The sequence below is a fragment of the Mus musculus genome, chromosome 19 (genome assembly GCF_000001635.26).
Source record: "Mus musculus strain C57BL/6J chromosome 19, GRCm38.p6 C57BL/6J".
Lineage (NCBI taxonomy): Eukaryota > Metazoa > Chordata > Mammalia > Rodentia > Muridae > Mus > Mus musculus.
The window spans coordinates 43,525,306-43,533,177 of NC_000085.6; positions in this window are offsets into that span (position 1 = coordinate 43,525,306).

A 7,872-nucleotide genomic window follows, 5' to 3' on the forward strand; every position below is an offset into this window, starting at 1 on the left:
ACCCAAACTGCTGCTTCTTTCTGTCAGGTCAGGCTGCTCCTTCCCCTGAGAGTCTATTTCTGTCCAGATCCTTTCTCCACCTGTTGACCTTGAAGATTTCACATCTGTCAGCCATCCATAAAACCTCTTAACACGCTGTTTGGTTAGACATCTCTCTTTCCTGTACTTGGGCGTTTTGTTGTCGACGTTACAAGTTTAGAAAGCCTCCTGATGAGTAGGAACCTAACTCTGGAGCCAGGCAAGTTAGGTTTAGATGCCGGCTGACTCTGACCTACTTGGGCAGGCCTGTTCCTGCTCTGTAAGATGGAGATAATAGTGTTTTCCTCCAGGTTGTTGTGGGGATTAGGTGAGTTAAGACACATAAAGTGTTTAGTTGCATACAGTAAGTGCTCTCTAAATACTAGCTTTGTTATGGCGCAGGGTCCACACCCCCTCCTAGATGGCATGATGCTTTGCCTGGGATCTGGCAAACCTCCCTCCGTTTCTTCCACTACATATTCACCCAATGCTGGAAGGCGCCAATTCCTTGGTATTTTGCGAGAAAACAGCATCATGGCTTCCTTTGGGTAACATGATAAATCTTCACGAGTTTTCGGTTCAGAGGATAAACAAAAGCCATCGAACTTTGAGCACTACTTGCTAAGCTTTTCTGTCTTTTTCTTTCCAGAAACATCGCCTTGTTTTTGTTTTGTTTTGTTTTTTTAAGGAAACTGCCCAAAGCATTTCATTAATGTTTTCCCCTAAGAGTCACAAGCTAATACGGAAGGTCCATCGGCTGTGCACTTTGAGTACGTCCAAAAATCACAGCCGAAGGGCAACTGGGGAGGGGTGTTCTGCAACCTAGCCTTCCTAGAATTTAATTTAGAAGTGTCGTCTTCACAACGTTAGGCAACAATGTCATGGTCACTCCCTGCGTCATTCCCAGGGAGAAAAGCAACCCTAGGTTACCTAAACACTGTTGGTTTGGCTAAGAACAAATAAATATTTCTCTGTGTGTGTGTGCATGTGCTCGCCTGTGTTCCTGTTCAGTTAGAGTTACGTACACAGCAGCACATATGTGCAGGGGTAAATATGTACATGTCTGCAACTGGGTGTAGGGACCAGAGGTGAATGTCAGGTGTCTTCCACAGTTGTTTTCCACCTTATTATTTAAAACAGGGTCTCTCACTGAACCTGGACCTCACAAATTCTACTAGACCCTCAGGTCGATGAGCACAGGAGATACAAGCATAATGGTCACTATTGGCTCGCACATGTGTGCTGGGTTCCAAACTCAGATTCTCAGGCTTGTACAGCCAGCACTCTTACCAGCCAAATCGCCACCCCAGCCTCCCAATAAATGTGTATTGACGGTGTGCACAGCTCCACAGTCAAACCTGTGGCGATCGGGTACTGCATAGTTTTATGTCAGCTTGACACAAGAGGAGGGACTTCAGTTGAGAAAATGCCTCCATAAGATCCACCTGTGGGACATTTTCTTTATTATTGATTGTGGGGGAAGGGCAGAGCCCACTGTGGGTGGTACCATTCCTGAGTGAGTCATAGGGAGCAAACCTGCAAACAGTTCCCCTCCATGGCCTCTGCATCAGCTCCTGCCTCTAGGTTCTAGCCCTGCTTGGGTTTCTGTCCTGAGTTACTTCAGTGATGGACTTTGATGTGGAAATATAAGCAAAATGCACTCCCCAACTTGCTTTTGGTCATGGTGTTTCATCATAGCATTAGAAACTCTAAGACAGGTGTGGACAAAGAAGAAGGTGCTGAGTACAGCCGTTCTTCCTGTCCTGTGCGTACAGCTGAGTTTTAGAGGATTGGCAAGGTAGGGAAGGATGCCTAATTTATATAGGATTTAAATGTCTTCTTCCCGCCTCCTGCCCCCAGGAATGTGAAGTTCTTGGATTTTGCATTTAGAACGCTTCTGTCTTGAACCGTGCAGGCTACCCCCTGAGGAAAATACCGAACTTGAAATAAACAAAATGCCTTCCAGGTCGTTGCTAATTTTAAAGCGTTGACTTAGAATTGACTCAACACTGCCTCCTTGCTGAGGAAATGATCCAAGCAAAAGGCTTATGGAGAGGCAGCCCGCAGAGTGCCCAGGGAAAGGGCAGCTGAGGTCAGAAGACAAAGAGTCTGATAAACCTCGTCGTCGTCTACCGACAAGTTTCTAAAACTACTCAAGGAGAATCCTAGTGTCTCCTTTCTGGCTCCCACCCCACCCCACCCCACCCTCACCCTCATCTCTTTTCTTCAAAACACAAAATAAAACTGCAAAAGAGGGGTTGGGAAGCCACCCGGCAACAGCTGTGTCTGGATCATTTCCAAGAGGCAGAGAGTCGGTGGCAACTGTCCGGGACTCTAAGCTAAGCCGCACCTGATTATTTCACTCCATCTTACGCCTCAGTGCCCAGAATGTCTAAACTTAAGAATAAGTTGGGGAGGGAAGAGTTTATAGCACTTTGGGATCCTCATATCTAGGCTACTTATATGTGTGCTGTCGCTAAGGGCATTTAGAGACTGTTTTATGCTGAGCCAATATTTCTTTAGAAACCTAAGCTGCAAGAGAAGGTGTGTTCAAGGGTCACTATGTAGCCAAATGGTGGGTTAGCCAAGCACAAACCCCACTAAAAGAGTTGTATAATGGAATGGTAACTGAATTCTCTTGCTAAAGCAAGCAGCCAGTTTTCAGCTTCTCCCTCAGGTTAACTAGCTGGGTCCTGGGTGAACCTGGGTGGAAGCTTTATGCTTATCTTTCCTATGTACAGCCCTCTACCAGCATATCCCCAGCCCCAGCCCTCTACCAGCATATCCCCAGCCCCAGCCCTCTACCAGCATATCCTCAGCCTCAGCCCTCTACCAGCATATCCCCAGCCCCAAACCCTGACCGCCTCAAGGTTCGTACCAAACCAGGATGCGCCTTGCTGTGTCCTATCTCATGAAAGGACATGCCCAGCGAGGCCTGAAGCAGACAGTTTCTAAACTTAGTCCTGGACTGGATACTCACATGTGCAGGTTTTATTTAAGGCTCAGAAGACCTTTATGTTCCAAAGATATCAACAGGCCCAAGTGCAGTGAATGCTACCCTCTACTGTTGACTGTAATTAACTCCCCGGCACCATTTAGAAATCGTTGTGCCATGTAATTTTTGTGTTTAAGAAGTATCTTAAGTACAACAGTTAAAAGCCTGACCTCTGGAAGTGGATTTCCTCTGCGTGTCTCCGTTTCCTCACCTGCAATATGAAGGTAATAATAGTTCTACCCCAGGGGGTTGTCAAGAAGATTAACTTGTTTAATGCAGTTGAGCGGTTCCGTGTGAAAGTCCTTTGAATTGTATCTCATAAGAACTCAGCAGATGCTAACAGTGTCCATCAAGTGTTAATGAGATTCGTCATCACCTCTGATATCACCAACTCTGCTTTGAGAGTCCTTTAGGCTTTTTATTGAACGATGAGCAACCCAGGTGAATTATATCTAAGCTTGGATTCAGAATGAAATTCCAGCTTTGCTCTGGGTGGTAGTGGTGGCTAACCCCAGCACTCGGGAGGCAGAGGCAAGTGAAGCTCTGAGTTCAAAACCAACCTGGTCTACAGAGCCAATTCCAGGACATACACTGGAAACCTTGTCTCGAAAAACAACAATAACAACAACAACAACAAAATTCAGCTTTGCCTCTTACTAGTTTTTGAGACACTGAGTTACTTAATGTGTCTGAGTTCTGCTGTTCATATCCGTTAAGTTGTAGCATATAGACGTGTGCACAGTTAGCACATGGGTAGAAGTTATTATTATTGTCATAGAGGTTACACTTTAGTCCCTAGACAGCTGGAAGGTAATGGTTGAGCTCTCTTTGAAGTCTGTTTGATCTGGCCTCTTAGTGGGTATGCACTCTGAAATATTTTCTAGACGGAGAAGGGGCCAGGTGTGGCGGTACATGTCTGTAATCCCAGCACTTAGAAGGCGGAGGGAGAATTTGAGGTCAGCCTTAGCTACTTAATAATTCTAAGAAGTTTTTGTAAAGATCTGTAAGTGCTAGAAAACAATTAAAGAAAACAAGATAATATATTCAAAAATGAACTAAAATATGAACATGGTAATAATAGCCTTTTATATCTTTCTCCCCAAGAGAAAAAAAAAATGTCTTAGAAACCATCCCATAATTCTCCTAACATCTGGGGGGAACCTTCATTTCCACTTGCAACTTTTTAATACAGTTCCTCATGTTGTGGTGACACCCAACCATGAGATTATTTTGTACTATTTTGTATTATTTCTATTATTATATGTATAAATGTAATTTTGCTACTGTTATAAATTATAATGTAAATGTCTGATATGGAGAAAGACCCTGAGGGACTAAGGGGTCTTCACCTACAGATTGAGAAACCACTGACTTAAAACAGCAAATAAAAAAACATTAAGAGCCGGGCATGGTGGCACGCGCCTTTAATCCCAGCACTCGGGAGGCAGAGGCAGGTGGATTTCTGAGTTCCAGGCCAGCCTGGTCTGCAAAGTGAGTTTCAGGACAGCCAAGGCTATACAGAGAAACACTGTCTCAAACAACAACAACAACAACAAAAGAAAGAAAGAAAGAAAGAAAGAAAGAAAAGAAAAGAAAAGAAAAATATTAAAAATACATAAATCACGGGGGCTGGCAAGATGGCTCAGCAGGTAAGAGCACTGAGTTCAAATCCCAGCAACCACATGGTGGCTCACAACCACCCGAAATGAGCTACAGTGTACCTATTTAAAATAATAAATAAACCTTTGGGCCAGAGCGAGCAAGGAAGCCAGTGGGACCAATGAGAGCGAATAAATAAATTTTTAAAAAATACATAAATCACAAAAAGAATACTAAGCAAAAAACAAACAAACAAAACAAAACAAAAACATTTCAGAATGGGCCCCGTGTCTACGTAGATCTGCTCATTATAGATGCAGTGTCTTACTGCTAACGTCATGCCTCCTCGCCTCCTCCTCCTCCTTCTTCTCCTCCTCCCTCCTCTTCCTCTTTTGAGATTTCATTTCTTGTTTTTTCATGAAGATGCTCCTGCAAGCATGTGCTCAAAGTTGCCACAAGAGGGCGTCGAATGCCTTGGAGTCGGGCGTACAGGCAGGCTGGAAAGGAGTCTCTGGAAGCTGAGCCGCCTCTCCAGCCCCAGTGACTTCCATTGTATCTCTCCGAGTTGTGTCCTTTCCCCTCTGTTTAGTTAGACATGACCTCAAGTTGTAAGCTTTGGTACAAGGTGGACGCAAATGAAAAGGGCACACTCAATGTCTTTGCCAGAAAACAGTGTTTTAACTCCTAACTTCTTAAGACACTATAACCGATGGCTTGACTCTTGCTCAAAGCCAGAAGAGACAAGCTTCTAACATTTCAACATCTGGCAGTAGAGGGCAGCACTACCCTTTTTTTGAGAAATGTTGAGCATCTAGGGAAAAGGGGAAAGGCTCCCAACCGTTTTGTTGTTGTTGTTTTAATTTTACTTTATCCATACAAGTTCTTTTTAAAATTTATTTTTCTTATTGCTTATTGGTCTTATAGAAGGAATCCCATATCTTCTATTTGCTTAATAATGGAAGACCGAGTACTTAGTGAAAACCAGAGTTTTCAGGTGTTCTGCTGGGTGTGCTGTCTGGCAAAGGTAAAAAGTGGCTCAACCTTAGGCAGCCAGATAGCAGTCTTCTATGAACACAGTAAACGCTCCTGAACTTTCTAGATCGTCTTTCTGAAGCAGGATGTGGGTTTTTTTAATGTGTGTAAATCATATGCTCACAACCCTGATGATGGCTTCTAAATTCTTACTCACTGACTTCATTCCGCTGTGTCAGTGTTCATTTCTAGCGCGTTTGGGGCGGATCAGGGCAAATGCAGACGTAGGCCAGGTATTGTGACTTTAAGGAACGATGTTCCACAGGGTGGGGGAGGGACTTCTTTGCTGAAGCTTCGGTTGCCTGACAGCTGTGCGTAAACAGCTTGTGTGCTCGATCGATTCTATTACACTATGATTTGAATTTCTCTAAGCAATAAAAGGGGGGGGGTCTGACTTTTGTGCTAAGTGTAGCTCAATCTCTTTGTCAGGAGGACACGGAGGAGAGAATAACCCTAATTTTAGAAAATATATAGCAGAAGTGTTCTTAGTATATTTGAGTTCTATCCTGACCCTGGAAAGATTTTTTGGCAACGAATCTTCAGTGCAAACTTAAACAACCCTCCTGAGGAGAAAGTGGTGGCAGACATTAAGTCTAGCCCCAGCCCTGCCTTGTCAACTGGGCGAATTATAACTTCTGAGCCTGTTTTCCTCCGCTCTTAAGCAGAGATGCCTCAGGATTTATTAGAAGAGCTAATTCAGAAAGTGGCATGGCTCAGTGGTTAGAGCACTGGCTGCTGCTCTTCTAGAGGATCCTGGTTCGATTCCCAGCAGCCACATGGCAGCTCACAACTGTCTGTAACTCCAATCCCAGGGGATCTGATGCCTTCCTCCGGCCGTTGTGAGCACTAGGCACACACGTGGTACACAGACATACATGCAGACAAAACACCCATACACATAAAAATAAATAAATGAGCAAAAATTTAATTGCTTTAAAAGCTATTTAGATACCTAACGAGTTTTTCTATCATTGTAGCCCAAAGAGGTCAATACTGTTCTAAACATATAAGACTTTCTGCTTCTTCTCATCTGGTGTCTTTACATTGCCTGGATTGCTAGTTAATTGTCATGTAACCTTAACTATCTCCCTAACTTGATTGCTAGTTTCTTAAGACCCAAAACCATTAGACCTAACTCTCTGCATGTTCCATGACAAAAAAAAAAAAAAAAAAAAAAAAAAAAAGGTATTTGGTGCCTAATTTGAACATAAATATTTGTTGATTGATTAAAGACAAGCTCTTTAAAATTACATTAATACAAAATTAGCTCTTTTGCCGTGTTTTTGTTTTTTTTTTTAAGTAACACTATCTTGACCATTTTAAGTTCACTATACAGTAGTGTTAGCCGTGTTTGCACTGTTGTGTAACAGCTCCCTGGACTTTTCCATCCAGGATGAAAACTGTTCATAACCCTCCCACATTGCTAGTTCCAGCTCCCAGAGGCTTCTTGGTCGACTGAGCAAAACAAGAAAAGAATTCATGAGTTTTTAGGAGTTTGGCTGTTTGGGGGGGTGGGGGTGTTTCCTGGTCACCTAGAGACTTCCATCCTTACCTTGTGGATAATCTGCACTAGTTTCTCTAAGCTGTGGAGTAGCCACAGGTCTGGGCAGAGGCACCAGAAAAGAAGCACTTTCACCAATTGTTTATGTCTGGTATATAACTGAGCACTAACGAGAAGAGAACTATCAGGACAAAACTAGATATTCACCTTGATAATTATTTGATTTTCAGAATAACTGAGTTTTGTTATATAGTGAAAACAATGTTGTTTTTTTTTTTTTATGTGTATGAGTGGTTTCGCCTGCATGTTTTTTTTTTTTTTTTTTTGCCTGCAGTGTGTGTGCAGTGCCCTCAGAAGTGAGACCATGTTGTTAGATCCCCTGGACCTGGAGTTACAGACAGTTGTAAGCTTTGATGTGGGTGCTGGGAACCGAGCCCAGGTCTTCTGCAAGAGGAATAAGTGCTCCTGACCAAGGAACAACGTCTTCAGAGCCCCCCACCCCCAAAATAGATAACTGGTCACAAACAGAAGCAGCCAACAAATATCTCAAAATGACTCTCATTATTAATTTGGAGTCATACCAATTTATCGATGCTTACCCACCACGCGGATAAAAATGTAAAATACTGATTAGCGTTGGGGAGAAAGAGCACTGGCATCACTGTTGAGGGCAGTGCCCCTCCATAGACTCTGAAGAGAGCATCTCCGCAACATTAAGGTGTGCATG